This window comes from Cavia porcellus, unplaced genomic scaffold, assembly GCF_034190915.1.
Source record: "Cavia porcellus strain 051 isolate PalLab524CR breed Dunkin Hartley unplaced genomic scaffold, mCavPor4.1 scaffold_4, whole genome shotgun sequence".
Taxonomy (NCBI): domain Eukaryota; kingdom Metazoa; phylum Chordata; class Mammalia; order Rodentia; family Caviidae; genus Cavia; species Cavia porcellus.
The window spans coordinates 21,606,548-21,630,658 of record NW_026947487.1 but is presented as its reverse complement, the minus strand read 5'-3'; the positions used below and the strand labels follow the sequence as shown (position 1 = coordinate 21,630,658).

The window sequence follows — 24,111 nt, the reverse complement described above, 5'->3', positions numbered from 1 at the left end:
GATCTATTTCTACAGATCTCCAACTTGTGTAGCCAGCCTAATCTTTTGAGCCTCAGTTTCCTAAACAAAAGCTCTCACTGAAGTAGGAGATTACTTTAAGAATTCATATGAAACAATGCTTGTGTTTCAGGGAATAAAATATTCACTTAAACACTGTTTTAAAAGTGAAAGTAATTCTCCTTTATCTTTTAAAATCTCACCTCTGTCTGCAACAGATTATTGAAGCCCATGTCTCAATGCATACGCTGTACTTTTGAGAACTAATTACAGCTGGAAACATTCTTCTTAGAAGAGGCAAATACTTCTAGTTTTAAAGATTCTCATAATAAAACTTTCCCTCAAGGCTGTAATTTTGCAGTCTTTACTTGATGCAGTTTCCTTTGGAAGGAATGAAAGCATATATTTTAACTCTACTTCTGCACATGGAAATAAAACTGCAAAAATATGGCAAAATAAATGAAATGACATGAAAGATTTCAGTATCACCAACTAAATAGTTTGACATTTAAAATGGAACCACTAAACACCTTTTATTTAAATATATAATGCCAAATTTTTATAACTTACTTCAATATAAGTTTTGAAGTCATGTCTAATTTTTTATTTTGCAAAAATATTAATTAAAATAAAAGTCTTCAAAAAATAAAGTTTTAAAATATATTGTTAAAACTTCATTTAGAATAAAATAGATTTTGGATGTGGTTTTTTTCTTTTCTCTCTTCCTTAGTCAATGTGAATCCTATTAGCTCTGTTGCTCTGTTTAAATATTTCCTTGTCACATCTGTCTGGTCTTCTCCATTTTGACAACCAAGCTTTGCCCCTATTCATTATTTCATGCTTGGCTTTGTAACAACATACTCTTGACCAGATTTCTTCCAGGACCTCTCCTTCTTTTACACTGTAATCTCCCTGAGAACAGAATGTTTTTCTCTTTAGCTTGAAGCATTAGATCAGAGGTACTAGCTACATTTTTTCAAACAATATCCTTTTCAAGGATATTTGTGCAGCAAATAGCCTTGCAAGACTTACATGGTACCTTCTTTCACAGTAGAAGTACACAGGATCTTTACCTATTTTAAAATCCTTAGGTTCCCTAAGCTCAGGGTTCTTTCCTGTAACTCAATCAATTGCATATGCCAGTGTCACTTGACCCAAGTCACAATACTTTATGGAAATGTACCTTATGAAAAGGTTGCAAATACTCATAGTCTATCTACTGTCATAATGGTATTTAGTCCTTCTTTGACCAGAAGTCTCATGTCTTTTGCCAAGTATTCATGAAACTGTGGTAAGTTAATTTGTTGGCATACAAGTTTGCTAACCCACCACAGTCCTTGATGATGTTCAACATAATTACCATTAGAGAAATGTGAATTAAAGCCAAATTATCTATCATCAGATAGCTGTTAAAATGATTAATCAAAAAAATTAGACAAAGTCATAGTCATTGTACTAAACCACTGCACCATGGGGAAAACCATGTTACAGCTCACGGTTGTACTGAAAAACACCACCAACTTCAGCCCCTGGGTGAGGACTTATGGTGGTTCCTAAAGATGAAATGTGGCAACTGCGGTGAAATTTTAGGAGAAGTGGCAACACTGATGAGCTGACGGACAGTGTGGTGCTGACAAGAGGCCATGACAGTGCCTCTGTGGCCCATAAGTACAAGCTGTGGCATGGGAAAATTTCACTGAGATTTTGAGTAGCACTATCAGATCTTGTACTGCTGAAGATGGTAAGAAGTTCAAGACAATTGTGAAGTTTAAGTATCTGTGCTCAAATCGTTGATTTCCAGCCCCCAGCAGGGTTTGCTGCTGATATGGACAACCATCTTCAGTGACATTAATATGCAGAAGGAGGACTGGACTGGCTTTGACAACAAGACCCAGGAGCCTGTGGGACTCTACAAGGTCATACGCCAATCTGTGAAGTGCTGGACCCTCTTCCTGAACACTTTCCTCTAAGAACGGAGAAGACAGAGTGCCCCAGCAGCAGCACCACAGAGGCCGGTGCCCTTCTTCATCTCTTGGCCACGGTACTATGCCCTTATAATCCTCATGCTGGCCTTTGTATTCATTCTCAAACTCACCAATAAAGGGCCTCTACTGGTGTGTGAAGGAAGAATTAGGAGTAGCCCCTTCCCTTCACAAATAAGAATTCACACCAGAGATCTCTGCCCTCTGGCACCTTCCCGTAGTTGTAAGTCCCTGCTGCTCATGTAGTTTGCAGAACATGCAGGACCACACAACTTCTAAAGGCTCCACAGCTCAGGAAGAGTGGGCCGGTCAACGAAGCTGTGAAAGCAAAGAAGGACAGGAAACCTGTAAATGCTGTCATGAGCAGAGCGGTTATGCATTGATCAGCTTGGTCCTCAAGCAAACTCAGGTATCTCTGTTAGCAGAGGCAAAGGGACCTCAGAGGTCAGCAGTGCACTTCTGGTATGTATTTGCTCTAAACATTTCTGGCTACTAGTTTATCAAGCTTCTGCTTACTTGTGATGGGCACTCCCAATCTATCAGGAGACTCAGTATGAAAATGTTTCCTATGCTCATTCAGCCTCTGTGCTTCCTGAAGTTGCTCCTGCTGATCCTGATTTGCCCTCTGTGGCCACTTTTATGTGTTCTTCTGCTCCAGGCAATACTTTTCATTCATGAAGACAGTAGTCAAGACCTACTCCTGGGCCTGGGTTCCCTAGGCCCAAAGCTCTCTAACACAGCAGGCGACATTGTTTAGTGCATTGCTAGGCCTTGAGAGCATATGTGTGCCTTCACTCTGGTGAGCCCACTATTTGTAAACACTGTTAACACAGGTCTATTCTACTGGAGCCTGGGGAATAATCTGTGTCTAGTTCTTTCTGAGAGTGGGAAAGGGTCTTTCCACTCCCAAACTGGCTATGAGGGTCTAGGAAGGGAGCCTTTGGTTTCAGGCAAAGCTGGCTGTGTCCAGGATGATGAAGAGGTGACTACCTTGCCCCCTTTACAGCAGTGCACAATGTCCTCTAGATCTCCTGGGTTCCTGCTCCCTGGGCTTTTCTGCACCTAGCAGCAGGCCTTCTGCAGTCCTGCTTTAGCTGGTTCTGCCCACCATGTGCACTGTCTCGACTGAAAGCCAATCACATAGGAAATGTGTATGGGAAGAAGCAGCTTTTGTTCAGTCTCTGTATTGGCCAGTATGTGTTACCATTCAAGAAGTCAAAGGTTTACTTTGTATTTTAACTTATTATGTATCTTTTAAGAGGTGGAGAAGCTCATGTAGTCATTAACAGGTTAAAAGAAAAACAAAAAAGATGTCCAATAGATGCAGGAAAAGATATTCAGTGAAATTTCCCCTTTAACAAATCAAACTTAGCAACTAGGAATAATGGGAATTATCCCCGCTGCAGAAACCATAACTACAGACAACCTGGAGCATGTTTAATAAACGATGAAATATTTGAAGTGCTCCACTCAAGATCAAGATCAGAGGAGAGCGCCCTCAGTCACCGCTTCTGTTCGTTGTGGTGGAGATACAAACTAGTATGGAAAACAGTAAAGTAAGGTGAATGGACAGAAAAGAAACAATTAGACTCTTCACAGAGTACAATTTTCTACTCAGTCCAAAAGACTTCACAGATGCTGAGTTTAAGATCACCATACAGAAATTAAATGCATCTCAATATGCTGCTAACAATTTAAGAAATGTATTACTTATGATAGCTGCTATGTATTACTTTTAAAAATAAAAATTAAAGATATCAATAAAATACCAATGTTTTGCTATTTTATAAATATTCAAACTGTATAATTTTTTGAAAAGTAATTGACATCAGTAAAATGTACAGTCCTTAATTTTATGTAGATTAACAAATTTTGACAAATATATAACTTCTGGATTGTGATTTTAAATCTTGTTTTTAAATTTTTTTGGCAAATATACCTATTTATTGTCATGCTCTCAGTATGAATTCTATAAAATAGCAAATCTTGGTGACACTAGAATATCATATTATCTTATAATCACTTAATATGCCCCCTTGTCACACACCCCCAGTGTTCTTAAGAGTAAAAGGCAGTGACTTAGTTTCAATTAATTCCTCTTATCTGAATTAATATTTGAAAGTAACATTTTATTTTTTGTGTTATCCATAATAAGTGGCCTCCTTTTCTTTTTTTAATTTTAAAGAGATTAAAACAATAGAGGATATAACAAAGCAGATCAGAACAGAACAGTGTAAGCCACACAGTTTTTCACCACAAGACAACCCATACTTTGCAGTAACTATCACAATAACTTCATATACAATAGTATCAAACATAACAAAATAGTATAAAATCATTCAAGAGAATGAAAGTATTACAGGACATTTAGAACCAAATAGCACAGAATGAACAATGGCTACTATATTATCTCATTTTCCATAGAAAATTTGTTTATACTATCACACATAATAAAATCCAATAAGATACAATATGATAGAACCAATGGAAACAGAAGAACAAAAGCATGGTGGGACTTCAGAGTAGGATGATGTTAAATCAGCACTAGCTATTATAATGTCTTGTATTCTTCAGAATAGCTCTTCAAACCATCACAGATAATAAAATCAAAGAAAGCAGGGTAAAACCATTCCAACTAATGAATGCAAACATTATAAGGCTTCAAAGCAATGTAACGGGGAATCATGATTACCATAAACTCTTATGTACTCAATACCATTTCTTATACTAGGGACACTATATGGCATTTATACATGTGAGTTTGATTTATTTTTCTTGTGAGTATGATCTCAAGCTGTGTCCATTTATTTATAAATATCTCAATGTGATCATTCTTTATAGCTGAGTAGTACTCCACTGTATAAAAATACTACAACTTTTTTATCCATTCCTCAGATGAAGGACACTTAGGTTGTTTCCAAAATCTGGCTATTACAAATTGTGCTGCTATAAACATGGGTGCACATATATCATGCATGATGTTTTCAGTTCTTCTGGGAATATGCCTAGTAGTGGAATAACTGGATCAAATGGGACTTCCAAGCCCAGCCTTTTGTGAAATTTCCAGACTGACCTCCACAGTAGTTGCACCAGTCTACACTCCCACCAACAGTGCAGGAGTTCCTTTTTCCCCATAGCCTCTCCAGCATTTATGGTTGGTAGTTTTCTTGATCCTGGCCATTCTTTCAGGAGTGAGATGGAATCTCAGTGTTGTTTTAATTTGCATTTCTCTAATGACTAGTGATGATGAACATTTTTTCATATATTTATTTTCCATTTGTATTTCTTCATCTGAGAACTGTGTATTTATCTCAGATACCCATTTTTGGATTGGGTCTTTGAATTTTGGGGTCTGGTTTTTTAAAAAATTCTTTATATGTTTTAGACAGAAGTCCTTTGTCTGAGGGACACTTCACTAAGATTTTTTTTTCCCAGTTTGTGGGTTTTCTTCTCACTATGATGGAGATTTCTTTTGACATGCAAAAACTTTTTAATAAGAGGTGATCCCAGCTATTGATTCTGGGAAGTATTTCCTGTGCAGTTTGATTCCTGTTCATGAATTCTCTACCTACCCCTATGTCTTCAAGATTTTTACCTAATTTGTCTTCCAACAGACTTAGTGTTTCCATTTTAATAATCAGATCTTTGATCCATTTAGATTTTAGTTTAGTATATGGTGGTAGGCATGGGTCTAGTTTTAGTTTTTGGCATATGGAGAGCCAGTTTATTCAGCACCATTTATTAAAGAGACTGTCGTTGTTCCAGTGAACATGTTTGGTTCCTTTATCAAAGATAAGGTGGTGTAGTGTGTTTGTAGTTGTAGTTGTATCTTCTAATCTATTCCATTGATCTTCAGATCTGTTTTTATTCCAGTACCATGTTGATTTTACTACTGTTGCTTTGTAGTATAACTTCAAGTCAGGGATTGTGATGCCTCCTGCCTTGCCTTTGCTGCTTAGAATTGCCTTTGCTATTCTAGGTCTCTTCTGGTTCCAGATGAATTTTAGGAGTGATTTCTCGAGATCTATGAGGTATGTTGATGGTATTTTCATTGGGATTTCATTGAATCCATATAACAGTTTTGGGAGAATGGCCATTTTCACAATATTTATTCTTCCTATCCATGAACAAGGGGTGTCTTTCCATTCTCTGAGATCCTTTTCAGTTTCTTTTTCAGGGTATTATAATTTTCCCTGTACAGAGCTTTTACTTCTTTCATGAGATTAATTCCTAAGTATTTCACTTTTTTGGATGTTAGTGTGAAGGGTGTGACTTCTATTATTTCTCTCTCAGTGATTTTGTTGTTAGTGTATAGAAAGGCTATTGATTTTTGAGTATTGATTTTGTATCCAGATACATTGCTGAATTCATTTATTATATTTAGGAGTCTTTCAACTGAGTATCATGTCATCTGCAAATAATGATAATTTAACTTCCTCTTTTCCTAACTTTACCCCTTTTATTTCTCTCTCTTGTCTAATTGCTCTGGCTAGTAATTCCAGTACTATGTTGAATAGGAACACTGATAAGGTACATCCTTGTCTTGTGCCTGATTTTAAGATAAAAGCCTTCAGTTTTTGGCCATTTAATATGATGCTGGCTGTTGGTATGTCATAGATGGCCTTTATCATATTGGGGTAAAGGCCATCTATTACAATTTTCTGTAAGGTTCTTATCATGAATGAGTGCTGGACCTTATCAAAAGCTGTTTCTGCATCTATAGAAATGATCATGTGATTCCTACTTTTGGCTTTATTGATATGGTGATAATATTTATTGATTTACGTATGTTGAACCATCCCTGCATGCCTGAGATGAATCCCACTTGGTCATGGTGTACAATCTTCTTGATGATTTACTGCATCCTGTTTGCCAATATTTTATTGAGGATTTTTGCATCTTTGTTCATTAGGGAGATTGGCCTATGGTTCTCTTTTTTAGTTGGATCTTTCTCAGGTTTTGGTACTAGAGTAATATTTGCTTCCAGGAATGACTTAGGAAGGATTGCTTCCCTTTCAATATCATTGAAGAGTTTGAGGAGTGTCAGCATGAAGTCTTCTTTGTATTTCTTGTAGAATTCTGCAGTGAATCCATCTGGGCCTGGGCTCTTCTTTGTAGATAAGGATTTAATTACATTTTCAATTTCATTAATAGAAATTGGGTTATTCAGCAGATTTACATCCTCTTGAGCCAGCTTTGGTACTTCATATGTTTCTTGGAATCTGTCCATTTCTTCTGTGTTATTGAACCTATGAGAGTAGAGGTTTTGAAATAATTGTTGATCTTCTGTATTTCCACAGAGTCTGTAGTGATATCACCTTTTCCTTCCTTATTTGCATGAATTTGAGCTTTTTCTTTCCATTTTAAAATAAGGTTGGCTAGGGGCTTATCAATTTTATTGTTTCAAAGAACCAACTCTGATTCATTGATTCTTTGGATTATTTTCTTAGGCTCTATTGCACTAATTTCTGCTCTGATTTTTTATAATTTCCTTCCTTCTTTTGGCTTTAGGCTTGACTTGCTGTTCTTTTTCTAGATGTTTAAGGAGTAGCATCAGGTTTTTTATTTGTATTCATTCTGTTTTCCTGATATGGGATCTCAGTGCAATAAATTTTCCTCTGAGGACTGCTTTCATTGCATCCATGAGATTCCAGTAAGTTGTATTTGTATTTTCGTTTGCTTGATGGTATTGTTTAATTTCTTTTTTAATTTCCCCTGTGACCCACTAATTGGTCAAGAATGTATTATTCAATTTCCATGTGTTTGTGGGGTTTTTGCAGTTTCTTTTATCATTAATTTCTAGTTTAATTGTGCTATGATTTGATAACATGCAAGGGATAATTTCAAGTCTTTTCCATTTATTTAAATATGTTCTTTGGGCTAGTATATGATCTGTTTTAGAGAATGTCCCTTGTACTGCTGAGAAGAATGTATATTCTGATGTTGTTGGTTGGAACACTCTGTATATTTCTATCAAGTCCATTTATTCACAGGTGTGATTCAGTTCTGTTATTTCTTTACTGATTTTCTGTCTGGTTGATCTGTCCCTTGGTGTCACTGGTGTGTTAAGGTCTCCTGTTATAATTGTGTTATTGCTAATTTGATTTTTCATTTCTATTAATACTCGCTTTGTATAAATGGGTGCTCTGGAATTTGGTGCATATATATTTAAGAATGTTATCTCTTCCTCTTGAAGTTTTCCCCTAACCAGTATGTAGTGACCATCTTTATCTCTTAGAATCATTCTTGGTTTGAAGTACACATTGTCTGCAAACAGAATAGCTATCCCCACTTTTTTGGGGGTTCCTGTTGCGTGAAGTATTGTTTTCCATGGTTTGACTTTCAGTCTGTGAGTTTCCTTTTGTGTTAGATGGGTTTCTTGTAGACAGCATATGGTTGGATGTTGTTTCTTGATCCATTCTGCCAGTCTGTTTCATTTAATTGGTGAATTGAGACCATTTATATTAATGGTTATAATTATTATACATTTGTTTATTGTTGACATGTTATCTTTCTGCTGTTGCATTTTTATCTTTTTGTTCTGTTTAATTGTCTGCCTTGCTTAGTGGTTTTTTCCTTTGTGTATCTAAACTGTCTTTCAGTATTCTTTGCATGGTTGGCTTGGTGATCATGAAGTTCTTCAGCTGTTCTTTGTCATGGAAGTATCTTATGTCTCCATTGATTTTGAAGGACAGTTTTTCAGGGTACATCAGTCTAGGTTGGAAATCATTTTCCTTTAGGATCTGAAATACTTCACTCCATGGTTGTCTTGACTTCATTGTTTGTGTTGAGAAGTCTGCTGTGATTCTGATAGGTTTTCCTTTATAGGTGATCTGTCTTTTTCTCTCTAACAGCTTTTAGTATTATGTTCTTATGTTGGATTTCTGGGATGGTGATTATTATATATCTGGGTGTAGTTTTATTTTGGTTATGGCTATTTGGAGTTCTATATGCTTCACTAACCCTAATGTCAGTTTCCATTCTCATGTTTGGGAACTTTTCAGGTATTACTTCTCTAAATAGACTTTTGATATCATTTGTGTTGTCCCCTTCTTTTTCATTTATCCCTATCAATCTTTTGTTGTTTTTCTTTACATCATCTTGCAGCTGTTGAATTGTTATTTCCTGATTCCTTGTTATTTTTAAAAGATCTTTCCTTTCCTGTTCACTAGCTGAAATCTTGTCTTCGAAGTCTGAAATTCTATCTTCACTTTTGTTGAGGCGATTTTGACAACTTTCAATAAAATTTTTGATTTCATGTATATCTCTTTGAATCTGCTTCTTGTATTCTGTTTGTTTCTTATATTGTTAATCCAGGGATTTTATCTTTTTGTTTTGTTCCTCTAATTTTTTAACTGTGTCTTCTTTAGATGTGTTCAGCATCTCTTTCATTACTTTTATCATTTCTTCTTTTACCTGGGAGATTATTTCTAGTTTGAATTCCTTTAAACCTTCCCAGAGTTGCTTCTTTTTTTTCAGTTGCTATTATTTCAGGTGTATGGTATATATTTTCTTCTATGTACATGGCTCCTAGGCTTTCTTGGGATTGGCTGGAGGTTTGAGATTTCATTTTGGTCTTTCGTTTTTCTCAATTTCCTATATTTCCATGATTCAAGTGTTGTTCCAAGGCTTCCCGTGGGTGTGTTCAAAAACATCTCCTATGCCCTGGGCTCCTGGGACTGAATGGAGGTTGCTCAGTGTGGTCTAATCAGGCCCACCGGACCTCTTGTGCCATCTTCAGTGTTCCAGGAAGCTGGGAGGGCACCTAACCACTGTGGATCATGGCCCAAAGCTCTCCCTGGGCAAGGACCAATGTGCTGGAACTCATTTTATGTGCTCTTAAGTCCCCTGATTGAAGAAGGTCGCTGAGTGTAATCTAGTCAGACCACAAAACCTCCCAAGCCTAGTACAGTGTGGCTGAAAGCTGAGTGGGTCCTTGATAATCTTAAACTCTCCCATTCTCCTTGGGCTTGGGATGGTGAGCAGGAACTCACCCCTGCAGGCAGCCCAGTTCCCTCCTCTGACAGCACAGTTCCCTGAATTGAAAGAAGACCCCTCCTTTTTTATTCTGTTTTAAATACCATAAATATATTAACATTATATTAACTCTTACAGAACTCTTAGGAGGTTACATTAAAATTTTATAACTGCAGCCAGGGATTTAGCTCAGCAGCATAAGTGGCTGCCTGGCAAGCACTAGGTTGTGAGTTCAATCCGTGATACAAATAAAAAGAAAAAAAAAACTTTATAAATGCAGTGTTCAGCATACATATGTGGTTATAAAACCACATGTAGCTAAATATGATACATTTTTAAAAGCTTCTCTTGTAAATATAAGGCAAAAATAAATAAATTTCTCAAGCATACTTCATTTTCTCTTTGTGTATCTATGAATGTTTCAAATAATCAAAATTTTTATTAATATATTTTAATAAATTTTTTTAGCCAACACAATTATGGAAATATACAAGCTTTATAGTCAGTTATGTGCACTATGACAATATCTAAATATTGATCATTAGATCAATATCTAATGATCCAGAAGTCTAACTTGAAGGCTAAGAGAATCTGAAATAAAAGTTTAAGTGTATTTCAGTGAGTCTCAAATTGAATTCTTAGGTTAAAAAAAAGTAGTTAAGTAGCTTAAGAAAATACATGGCACATAATAATAAATTTTATTCAAAGACAATGAAACAGAACTCCATTCAAATAAGCTAAACTGTTTTTGAATTCTTTTACATTTTAGCCTTGATGAAATCTAGTTACAGGACTAGACCTGTTCTTTAACCAGTCAGCCAAGTAAAAACTATGATCGATACTGTACAGGACAAACCTAACCCCAGCACTCCTGGCCTTGAGAATGACTGCTTCTTGGACAACAGGAAGGACATCTTTGTGGTCAATGATTTAACACTTCCCAAGTCAAGTTTGGCACCTTCGAGTCAGTATTAACTTGGGCAATTAACTTGTTTGCCTATTCATGCCTTCTTTCCAGATTCTTAATGGTGAAAAATAGTGTCTCAGAAATCACTGCTGGCTGGTATTTCCAGAGGTGTGTCCCTCCTGAATCTTCTGGGAGCATAATGTGATACAGGCCCTTGTTTGGTTTCCTACTTGTAACTTATTATTAAAATGATATATCCTAATATCAAATGGAGCAGCCTGGTTCGATTGTATTCTGTAAGAAGTGCGCATTTCCGTCCTGCACTTCCTGCACCAGGGCCTTGGTGGCCATTGTAAGTGAGGGCACCTTACTTATTCAGGCTTCTTCATTAATAATACTGGACAGACTTTATAGGTAGCATGAAAGTGGCACTGAGTGTGCCTTTTCTGTATGTCAACACAATGACACTAAATAGCATAAGTATTAAAACAACTTATTTTTAATTTAAAACAAATTACCAGGGGTTTTTGTTTTCATTTTGTCCTTATGCCTTCTTTACAAAAGAATTGGGGTCACAGGTACTTACTGCAGCACAGCTAAGAGAAAAGTCTTTATTTTAATCTTGTCCAGACCCTCTCTATTTTCAGCCATCCTGGTTTATGGCACACATTAATCTTCTTCTGGAAACTGTATTGTTTAATTTATCACCTGATCTTTATCAGGACTTTCCTCTTAATGGCAGAATAGTTTCAGAACATTTGACTGCAAATAATCTGATTTCGGTCTTCAGATTCTCTATTCATCAGCTGTGTGACATTTAATAACTCTGTGCCTCAGTTTCCTTATATACAAAATGGAGATTATAATGTCGGCCAGGTAGATTTACTGTGAGGGTTAAAGAAGTGGGCAAGCACAGGAGGTTAGCACAGTCTTGTACAGAGAGGGCATGACATAAATAATAGATATTACTTACTTACAAATTGTGAAACACATAAAACTTGTTGCCGACAAGAGGTCTGAATAGCATTGAGTCCACTAAAGAAAAATATTAAGGACAAAAAATGGAGAAAGGATATGAGGGACAGAACTCAATTCTTCAAGTTTTACCTCCCAGGGGATTTCTTTTCTGAGCAGAATTTTTTCTCACTGGAAAGATACTTTTGAGTTTTACTTCAATATATAAAGTAACAACAAGAGGTCTTGTTCAACTCTGTGTTCTTAGTGCCTAGAACAGGGCTGAATATTTAAGATATTCAACAGAAACAAAGTTACTGACAATATGGTGGGATGCATAGTAATAATTATCCTATTCTTTGACTGAGCTCTAATTTCTTTCTAGAATCTACGGAATATTAAACACAAAGAAGGGATCAACACAAAAATTTGGAGAACACATTTTTGGACAGCTCTGGAGAGAGGCAGGAGCCTGAAGGTAGAGGTGTGATTCCAACAAACTGTCCAAATCAGAATGACACAAAAAGCAATCAACACAGGACTCAGCTTGAGAGGCAGTTGACATTCTGTGTAATTACTGCAAGTGCACCCTGGGTAGTCCCTATTATTGTAAACTGCATTTCCAACACTGTGTGGCATTAAATTAAGAGAAAGAAAGAAAGAAATGCAGTCATGGCTATTAGCAAAGCTGAATTGGAACTCCTAGAAAATGTCAAGGAGATCTTAATTGTACTTTATATAATGGTCTCCTAGGCTAATAAGATATGATCTAAAACCATTAGGTATGAGAAGGTAAACATTTTAAGAGCACTTTTTTGCCAAAAGACTCTTCATCTTTATTTGACAACTCTCACTTGGCCTTGAGGTAAAACATTGTAGTGTTCTGAAATAACAGATATTGTTTGTGACAGAGGCAACAAGGTGCTGCCATGCGGGAGCGTATTCAAAGATAACGCTGACAGAGCTAGAAAGTCTATAAATCTGATTCTTCAGTCTCACATCACCGCTTTCCACTCCCACCCTTAGCAGAGCGGGTGGGCAGGTAGCGTCTGACAGTTGTTAGCCTGTCACGTAGCATGCGATTCCAAAATGCTGGGAAACACCCATTACTCTGACAAGCTTCAGAACCCATAAATCTATTTAACCTTAGAAATGACTGAGATTCATTTTCTCAAGGTCGGAATCTCGCCAACAAAGAGCTATATATTCATGTCTCTCTCTCTCTTTCTTTCTCTCCTTTTTTTTTTTTCCAAGAAGTTTTGAGCTAAGATAACAGATCCTGTAATGGCTGCCACTTTTGGAGATTTTACAGAGTCCTGTTGATAGAAGTCACCTGCAATCACGTTGCACAATGTCACTTCCATGAATTCCAAACTCTAATCCTCTGTCTCTGGTTCAAGGAGTAAAATTTTCCCCTTTTTATTATTATTATTAAATGTAACGGTAGGCAAGTGGTTACAGTTTGCAAGTTGGTTCTGTTTGTAAACACAGTTTAGAAGTCATTGTTAGGACTTGTGGGCTTTGCTTCCAGTTTGTCTCAGTCTTGTGTGTATTCTGGCAAGTAACCTAATGCCTCTTTGTACCTTTGCTTCTCTATTTGCACAAAGGGGGAACATCCCCACTGAATGAAATCGGTACAGGGCTCTGGGACACCTGCACAAATTGTGCTGTTTCAAACAGATATTAAGATCGTGTTTATTTAGTCTATTGCATAGTCAGAATAATAGTTTCCTTAATGCTTGTTGGGTACTGTTTACCAAAGTGTGCTTGTTTCAGTAAACATTAGCTCGTCAGGATTAGATGTTACATGAAACGACCACTTTTGTCAAATTAATTTATGAAACTCTAAGGTAAATGAAATGAAGCAAAGACGTTTGCTTCTGGACTTCTCTACACCTTTAATATGTTAATAAGCACTATGAATCTTTTAGATAGGAATGGTATGTGGTGTTTCCCGAAATTATTTACATAGCATTTGGGGGGTGGGTAGGGGAGCTCAGAGTCAGAGTTAAGAAAGCTTTTTGTGAAACACATGGCAGTTCACAAAGAATAAGTGCTGTTCACAAACATTACAGAGGAAACACAGTGTTGAAAGCAGCTCTGTTCTCTGAATATTACAGAAGAGGCTGTTTTAGCTGACCTGCATTTAACTAACTCACCAGACTAACCTGTGCTTAACTAACTCATCAGATGAGCTTTTCATCACTCCGTAATGCACATCCATTGAACCATGTTAAAGTGTAGTTCTGCAGGTCAAAACAATGATGACAAGTGAACACTGTCATGTATTTCTACTTAATACCGATGTTTCTGTGAAATTAAACCCTAGGGCCAGTGAACTAAATTCTAGTTTTAACGCTTGTAAACTTCCACTCCTACCACTTGAATTATATCTCCATAATTATCAGGGTGATTGTTTCCAAATATTTAAAAATACTTTTTATAATCACATAACTTTATTAGGTACTATACAAACCCATAGAATATAACTATGAGTCGGAAATGTAATTGTTGATTCTACGAAAACTAGATTGAATGCTTGTGAAGATTCACTATGATAAGATTTTAAATCTATCATGGGTTTAATATTTTAAACGTAGGGACAAAACTTCAAAATTGTGGAAATGTATTCTGCATTTTAAGGGACTTTTAATTTTTGATGTACAATAAACTAGAAATTAAGGATAATGTGTTATGATTGTGGTTTATGAACTATCAGAATTCCTCACATGACCCCTACTGAAAGAAATAACCTTGATTTTATGTCAAAAGACAGATGACAATAGAGGAACTTTATCTAAATATTTAATGACTAGTACGGTTTGGCATTAACCAACCAAACAAATGCCTGTCCCATTGCCGAATTTAAACAATTGTCTGGCCATGCTGGTACCCATTAGCTGAATGTCAGTTCTACCCACCAATATTTTATGTTAAAATGCAACATTTTGAAAACAATTATAATTTTTTCCAATCAGCTTTTATTGGTAGCTTTTAGATATACCTAATGATCACATCATCACATAGTCTGTATTTCTACACCATATAACTTGTTTCTTTTTTCCTATTCCTTTCCCCTCCCTTCAACCCTTCCTCGCCTCCCCACTTACAAAAACTGTTTCCAGATTTTTCTTTTCTCATTTTTTTCCTTTTCTCTGTTGAAAGTTGATATTGATTTTATGTGATTCTTTGTGTCAAGTACATGCTTTGATTATCTGACCAAATACTACTTCTGACCTCTCAGGTAAGGCTTCTCTCAGGTTACTTCTCTTACTAACACACAGAGGAGGACCTAGCACGGTGCTCTCCTCAGACATTTCTGGGTGCTCTCCACAGACATTATCCCCTTTAGGAAGCAGGACCCAGAGAAAATAGATTGCTTCTGTATGCAAATGTCCTGGAAGCCCTTTGAAGCAAATACTAAAGCAGGAGGGGTTTCGTAAATTACTGCCTTTTTAATCAGTTACTTGATTAAAGGAAAAACTCACGAAGATAAGGAGAAAAAATATTAAAAACCTAGATTCAGATTTGGACGTAATAAAGACCCCCAATATCTGCTGCCAGAAGGTGGTTCCTGACCACAGGTGAGCTGTCCCTTGGGGATTTAAAGGACTTACCTGGTGAGTACTTGAGCTGAGTATGTGACAGCCATGGTGTCTTTCACAGCCTAGGCACTGGAGCCCCTGGAGGACCATCTGGCTATGCCTATGAATTACTACCTGGCAGCTTAGAAATCAGAAGGAAATCTAGTTCCAAAGGAGAAAAATATCAAAATAAACTTATTCTCAGATGACAAAAGCATAATGTGTCCTGTCCACAATTGGCAGTTTTTAATTTGCTGAAAACCATATGGTTAAGAGTGATTCAAACATCCCTAGTGGGAGGTAAAAATAGACAATTGCAAAATAATGATTTTATTAAATACAAAATATCATAGTTATGTTGCAGTTTCATTTTTCTCTCATTTTACTCTCTTGAAATCAGTCATCTCTTCTTTTGGGATGTTTGTTGCTATTCATCTGTTAAAGGAGGAGTTTAAGCTGGAAGCTCTTAACAGCAGTTGGCTTAGTGCCTCGCTATGGGTTCAAATGGCCTGGGAAACACTAGTTACACACTGACACCAGGTGCCACTCACAGAGGTCTTGAATGACCTGTGTGATTCTGTGAGGGCAACAGTTTCCCTCCTCAAGCATTACCAGTTGGTCAGCTGCATTCACATTACTTGACAATGCATGGGAAATGCTGGAGCTGGAGTTCTCTCTAAACCCACCCAGGACCAGAATCTGCATTGGAACAAAATGCCATGTGAACTCCAGGCATATTACACTTGAAAGGTAGAGACATATTTCTGAAAAGATTATTAGAGAACCTACATTAGAATCATGCTATTTATTGCATTTACCTATTTTTGATTCATATTTTGAAATGTGTGTATTTTGGGCTGCAACTTAGCTCTTGAATAAGCATTTCTGGGGCTGGGGTATGAGATGAGTATGGAGAATGAATAAACACCCCGGTGGATCTTATGAGCACCTAGATTAGAAACCACTGTTCCTGGGAACGTGTCTTGGGATTCTTTGTGATTCGGCTAAGCCCCTGGGTCTGAAAGGCCACGGAAGTGTGACATGGAGACAGAGGGCTCAGTGTGAGTGTGAAGAGGGCAGGGAGCCTTGTTGTGGAGCAGCACCTATGCTTCCTTATTCAGATTAATACTTCACTTAAGAAGATGCTTGGACCATGCCAACTCTGGGGCCATTGTGTCTGGTTTTTTTATGAATGAGTTAGATGTTAAGGGGTAAAATCTAAGATGCTTGCTTATCTTTCCTCAATGTTAACTGAGGAGTTTTGGATCAGTGTTAGTATTTTTGTTTCTCATAACAATTTAAAGTATCTATTCCCAGAAGTAAAGTTCATTGGTGGAGTAGGTGTCCAAGAAACTCTTGTAGAAGTGACTGACACAGATTGTCTAAATACAGTATTTCTTTTTTTCTCATGCTCTGATTTAGGTTCAGGCTGTTTGCAAATATGAAGAAGGAGCACTTGGGGATGACAGGTGCTTGTGCACAACTACAGAGGAAGCACAAATCAAACCAATGGCCAAAAAGAAGGACAAAGAACAATGTGCTAGATGGCACAATGTTGGATGATCATTCTTTGTTACATATATACTGTGCCCCCTTCCATCACTTCCAAATGTTGAAATCTGATGTTTAGGGTGATAGTATTTGGAGGTTGGGTCTTTGGAAGGTAGTTAGGTTCAGGAGAATGGAACCCTCCAAAATTAGATTAATCATAACCCTTTCAAGGAATGGCCAAAGAACTATTCTCCTCTTTCTACAGTGTGAGGACACAAAAACAGTAATCAGCCTACAACCTATAGAAGAACTATCTCTTTATTGGTAGAAAGTATAAATTTTACAATGTGTGTCCTATATTCTATTTTTTAAATCTTTACTACAATAAATGTGCATCTATAAAGTCAATGTTTTTTATACAGTGTTTTTAAGTGGCCTGTTTCATAATTATTTCAGATACTATTTTGTTTTTCCTATCTTCTATGTGGTTAGGTGTCCATTTAGCTTCCTCTCCTTGCCACATATTCCATCAACAGCAATTACCACCCTTTCTATTCATGCATGCCACTAGGAATGGCTCTTAGGTTACTTTCAATTCTTTGCTGTCCTACAACACCATACATTGGTCACCATTCTCAGTCATGTCTCCTGAGAAATTATGTCAAATTTTCTGGGGCCTGAACCAGAAGTAGAATCCCCCAGCTGTAGCACAGGGAGCTGGCATACTTCATTTCACTGAGTTATGACAGACGGCTGCACAGAATGCCACCAACCCACACTCTCACTAGCAGTAACTGAGAGTTTCTCTTTCCCCGTGTACTTACAACTACTTTCAAAGTGTGCCCATCTGATTATGCGGAGGAGTATTTCAGTTGTCTTAATTAGTGACGTTAATTCATTCATTGTTCCTTCCTCTGAATTGCTTATTTTTATACTTTCTCCATGTTTTAAAACTACATTTCCTACTATTCTGTTACTAATTTTCAGGTGTTCCTTATGCAGATATAATCCTTTTTTATTTTATATATCTCCATCTCTTTATTGCTTTTGCCTATAAGATCCTTTATTGAACACTCTTTAGTTTCAATGCAATAAAATTCATTGGTTCCCTTTTCAGTTTGCACATTTGAGATTTTGTTTCAGAGGATCTTTCCCACCTTCCACCACCCATACGACTTCCATGACCAGCACCATCAGGATAATATTCCTATACACTGATTTTTAGGCTTGAATTTTATGTTCATTTTCTTATATCTACATTTGTACTTTAGTACATCAAAATTTTCAGGGAATTTCATACTTTTGAAGTGGAGTTCTACTCCTTATCGGAATGTTTAGAATTTCTGAAAATTCCCCGGATAAGTATTCTAGGTCAGCTTCCAACACTTCCTGTCTCTTTGCCTCCTAATGCGACGAACTGCTTGTTTTCCCTAGCCACGCTTGCTCCAGCCTCTGACTGCACGCATCCCTCCCTCGGCCAGGCATTCTCTCTGCACTGCCTTGTGCTCTGCCATGCAGCGCTGGGATCTGACATCAGTCTGCTTGGAAGTCTTCCTGAACAACAGGATTAGATTAGCTGCCTTTTGGGTGCTACCTATGCCTGGTCACATTACAGCTCTTGTATATCATACTACAGTGTAATTGTCTGATTATTTGTCCATTTCTACCACTAGATGATAAGCTTTTTGAATGACCAAACTAGGTCTTACCCATCATTTGCTGCACTGAAATAATCAGCAAATAATTATATAAAGAATGAATAAATGATGTTTTAGAGTTAGTTAGAAGAGTTTGCTCATATTTCCCTTACGGGTAGAACTGCACTGTGCCTTTGAATATATTTATGAGCAGATAAACATTTATGGCAAGCCATCTGTCCTGGTACAAAAAGATTACATCTTAGGGCACCTAAACAATACTCATTTCCCCTCAGTCTGTACTTCTGGTTTCCTAGCATTTTGCCCCTACATCAAGAACCAGACAGTTTTTGTCCTACAGTGGAAAGATGTTACTGCCTTCCTGTGGAAGTTTTGATATGAAAAGAGTTCTGACCAGTCAGGAAGTGGAAACTCCACAGCTTCTACCTCAGGAATCAGTGAAAAAAAGGAGGAATAGGTAGAGAAATAAACAACTACCAATGCTTCCCCCTCGGCCAAAATCTTAAGGAGTGGACTTGTTACCTAAATTCATGGATTAAAAAAACAGACTTCTGTTTCTGTGGGCTAGGTGCCTTGGGCTTCCGTAGCTTCGGTTCTCTAATCAAGATTTCTGCTATAATTAGGATCTCATAGTTATCCCAAAAGGCCATGTGTTAAAAACTTGATCCTCTGCTTGCCACCGTTGGAAGATGGTGGAAACTTTTGAGACAGGGCCCAGTAGGCACTTTTAGATCATCAGGATGTGCCCTGATGTTTCCCAGCCACCAGTTAGTGAGCAGCTTGCTCCACCATACATTCCCTGCCATAATGTTCTGCTGCACACAGACCCAAAAGCAGTAAGTTTGCTAACCAAGGACAGAAAGCTCCAATACTGAGAGCCAAGTAAAGCTCTTCTCTTTATAAGTTTATCATCGCGGATATTTTGCTATTATCTAACTAACATTGTCTGTAAATTAGAAATCTAATTAACATCGTCTCTCACAAGTTTGGTTCTCACAAGGCTGTTATCATACTGCTGGCCAAGATGGCAGTCCCGCAGGAAGGCTAGATTGCAGGAGGATTCACTTTTAAGTTTGTAGAGTTTAATAGTGTTTAGTCCTTTATGGGCAGTTAGACTTAAGATTTATATTCCTTGCTAGTTATTGGTAAGAGACTACTCTTGTTCCTTACTGTAAGGACCTTTCTGTATGGCAGTTCATAGCATGGCAACCTTCTTCAGTCAGAGACAGCTAGTGAGAGAGGCAGAGAAATTAAACAAGACAATCATTTTGTAAACCTAATCTGAGAAGTGACAATTTATTACTTTTGGTTTATTACATTCATTAGAAGCAGGTCACTGAGTCCAGCTCACATTCAAAGGGAGAGAAATACACAAGAATATAATTATTAAAAGGTAGAGATCAATGGGTACCATCTCATAAGCTGCTTGACACTTAGGGATCTGTATTAGAATTAAAGGCCTAATGAGGTTTTTGCACTGTTTTCAGTTGGAATTCTAGAAAAAATAGTTTCAGGGGAGGATTCTCTATGTATTTATTGGAATGGCCCTGAGAGAGTAAAATATACGATAGTATCATAGGATAGGACACCGGAGCCAGCATTTCTGGACCCCTCTCTGTTGCTGTGTGGGTTAGCATGGAGCTAGAATTCCTCCCCTGCCTGCTGTCCCAACAAACAGACCTTCACGACGGGCTATAGTGCTAACGCTGGCTTTGGTGCTGGCAGATTAGGTGGAGACCATACTGAAAATACAAGTGAGACTATTAGAGAAGGACCAAAGTGGAGGCCCAGGGAATACAGGACCAGGTAATGACCAAGCCGGATGGATGGACGCCAAGGTTCTCTGTTGGTGACCTCAGCTATGGATATCAACAGGAAGGAGTGAGACAATGCCATCCAGCCAGGAAAGCCCAGAAGGGGATTCAACACTTGCATGGCCAGATCCAAGGCTTCCATCCTCTGTTGACAACTGTCTGTCTCCGTTCTGCCGGCACTGCCTTGAGGAGTGGATGGAGTTGAAGGGCATCTGTAAGTTAAGATATGCTACCCTGACTGTTTGTACCAGACAGTATTCAGAGGAGACTGAGTTATTTCTCATATTTAACCTTCTCTCTGCTCAACCGCAGCTTGGGGAGAATGACATAACTATAAAGCATAAAGAGGTATATTGAGCTGTTGTGTCTAGGTTATTAACCCTTGATACATCAGGAACTAGGACTTTTTCATGACAGAATCTATTAAAAAATCAGTTATATACTCAATAATTATTTCTTACTGTACAATATATAAAAAGAAAATGAGTTTTAAAAATTATAATTTGTTAGAAGGTACAATTTGTTAAAGGAACAAAATGTGAAAATACAGTAAGGTATATGGGATTTGGTGTGTGTGTGTGTGTGTGTGTGTGTGTGTATGCTATTGTACCAACTAAGGTAATTGGGTAGGCCTAACTGAGAGAAGGAGAATGTCTTTGTTACTTTTCTCTTTTCATTGAGACAAAATGCCTGACACCCAAAGTGAAGCAAAGAAAGGTTTATTAGCTTACAGCTTTTGGAGGTTTCAGTCTCTATTCAGCTGGTTCCAAGGCAGGGTGGCATGGCTGAGGAACAGCTGTTCATGGTGGCTGCAAGCAACAAGAGTGAAACGGCAAAAAAGAAAAAAGCATACCTCCTTCCCTCCCTTGTACTGTAAGCTGGTTACTTCCCCTGGGTAGGTGCGGCACCCACATCACCAACTCTAGTGCTAGAAAATGAACCAATCACAAATGTTAGACTAAGCAGCTTCCATGACTGCATGAGGCTTGAGAGACCACCCAGATACAGAGTTAAACAAAGAGTTAAATCAAGCAAAAATTGTGAGAAAAAACATTTAGACAGAATAACTTTTTGAAATAGGAAAAAACTATATATATATGTTCAGTGAATATGACAAAATCTAACAATAATTGTGATTCATGACTTATAATGATAGAGATATAACAATAAGACAGATACAAGGCATACAGAAATATTAATGTGGAAGAATAATAATGTTTGTAGTCTCAGTAGTGACAACGGGAGTTGCTTAAAATATGAAATTATATATTCCAATCAGGAATAATACTGACTATAATATCTAGCTTGGAGGGAAAACATCTTAGGATAGGCTAGGTAAGTCTGCATTAATCAATAAACTTGAAATCTCAGTGACTTATTGTAAAAACATAACTAAAATAAAAGAAACAAAATTTATTCTCCATACATAAACGATGCTTCCATCCTTCCATAACCGCTCCCTTCAAATACAGGTGAGACATGCAGGCTGTGTTCATTCATAACTCTTCCATCTTGATGAGGAGCCTCCTTGATAAGCAAGGGGAGAGAGAAAATGAACACTGTTCTCTTTTCCTTTGGCCCAATGGCCCCTGATCTCAGGGGATAGGACTACTCTTATTCCTCTTCCTAACACAAAGGATGCTGGGAAATGCAGTCTTTCTGTTTGCTTAAGAAAAGAAAAAAAGAAAAGGGACTTCGAATTGTTACCTTTGTTTCAGTGTTACCTTTGATTCAGAAAATAAGTCAATATATTTGAGAGTGTGACTCTACCAGGGAAATTAGACTTTGTTTAGGTACTGAATGAAAACTGTTTAAACCAGAATGAGAGAAATAGGTTTTATTAGTAAAGGTGATAATAAAGTGGGGGTTTTGTTGTTGTTGTTGTTTAGAATTTTTTAGTCTTGTTGCTTTCATTTTTTAAACTGTGTTTTTCCTTTCTTGCTAATTCTCCCTCTTCTCAAAGATACTGAACACAAACTGAACTATCAACAATACAGACTTATTGAATTAAGGAATAAAAATTTTAAATTCAATTGCTCTTGATGCTTGTTAGTTTTATTAAAGATTTAATGAGGAAAGAGATAAAAAGTAAATGTGTAGAAAGTCCCACTAATAACTAACTACTTAATTTACCCATGTCTTTCATCTTCTCACAAAGTGGTCATAATTAAGGGTTGATGATGTCATCATCTATAATAATACCTCTATTTGTATCTCCCTTTCAACTTTGCAAAGTCTACTACGTGTGTCATCTCACTGTATCCCCATAACAACCTTCTGAGGATGGTGAGACAGACACTATCTCTACTTTGCAGCTTAGGAAACTGAAATTAATGTTAAGCAAAGGGCTCAAGTCTTTGGCCAGTCATGATGTCCTTCCTGGAAACTGGTCAAAAACAGATCTTCTAATTCTTTGGAGTGTCCTTTTCCAAAATATAATGTAGAGACCTTCCAGAAGTGGAGATCTTTCTTAGAAGGAAGACAGTCAAGTCTACCTTTTGAACTTTAGCATGGAGGAATCTAAATTGGTCATGATTATGTAATAAGAATATAACTTCTAAAAACATTCTCATCCCAACACACGTATTTCTATCAGCTCTTCTGGTTCTTAGTGGCACATAAGGCTTGACTATACAGACAGGGTCTGTTTTTCTGTAAAGAGCCAGATAGCAAGTGTCTAAGGTTTTTTAGTTATATGTTCTAGTCATTGTTATTGTTTTATAGTATTTTACAAATACCAAAGTCATTTTTGCTGTATTCAAAAGATAAACTACAGGGCTGCCTGGCTTTGTCTCACAGATTGAGAACACTGTCCACAGTGACAGCGTATCTGCTTGTGCGGCAGCATAAACTGTCTCCCACTGTGTGCATTCAGCCTGCCCTGTGACCCGTCAGGCAGTTTTCTTTTAAAGTCACAACTTACCCTTTTCAGGTGAGATGTGTCAAACGCTGCCTGGCTTTCTTGCCCTGCCAGTTGCATGCAGAGTCTCTTTCTCTCTTGATTACTGGGTTTCTGTCATGGTTTCTTTAGACTGTGGCTGGGATGTGGAGGTTGAAATCTTTGACTGCAGCATATTATTACATTTACCCAGCAAGACGTAATAACTATTGGAGATGTAGCCACACCAAAGGGTGGCAAATGGGAACAGGTTCTAAAGATGATAGGAAATGGCAGGAGTTGGAGACTGATTATGAGTGTGAAATACAGAAAACCCAGAATGATCTCCAGGTTAACGACTTGGAAGTTGGGAAACAATGTCACAATGCAACAACAGCAAAAAATAAGGAGGAAATTAGGGGGCACATGATTCCTTCCATTTTAGATCTGCCAAAGCTGAAAATCTTCTGGGATGTCCAGATGAAGATATCAAGCTTATGGGTGAAAAAACTGGTTTGAAGATCAAGAACAATGACTTAAATGGAGTTATTAGAAAACACTGATAATTAGCTATCGGTTAAAGCTGTGGGTTTACATATGACTGTCCACGAAAATACGGAGTTTGAAAACTAAGAGCAAGGATAAAAGTCCTCTCAGTAAGCACAAGTAGAGAACTTAGTGCAAGTTGTGCAAAGTTTCTTTTTTTTTTTTTTGTTTCTTTCTTTTCATCTTTTCCTTTCTTTTCTTGATCTTCTGGGTTTTTCCTTTTCCTCTTCTTCTTATTCCCTGCTTCCTCCCTGCCCATTCTCCTTCTCTCCCTACCACTCCCTCCTTCTCCCTTGCCTCTTCCTTTTCTTCCACCTCTTCTT

The 24,111-nt window shown here is 37.4% G+C and overlaps 1 pseudogene; it reads left to right on the top strand.

Annotated features, from left to right (window-relative positions):
- The first annotated feature begins 1,467 nt into the window (after positions 1-1,467).
- LOC100730856 (CXXC motif containing zinc binding protein-like) lies at positions 1,468-2,015 on the top strand (annotated as a pseudogene).
- Positions 2,016-24,111: the final 22,096 nt, after the last annotated feature.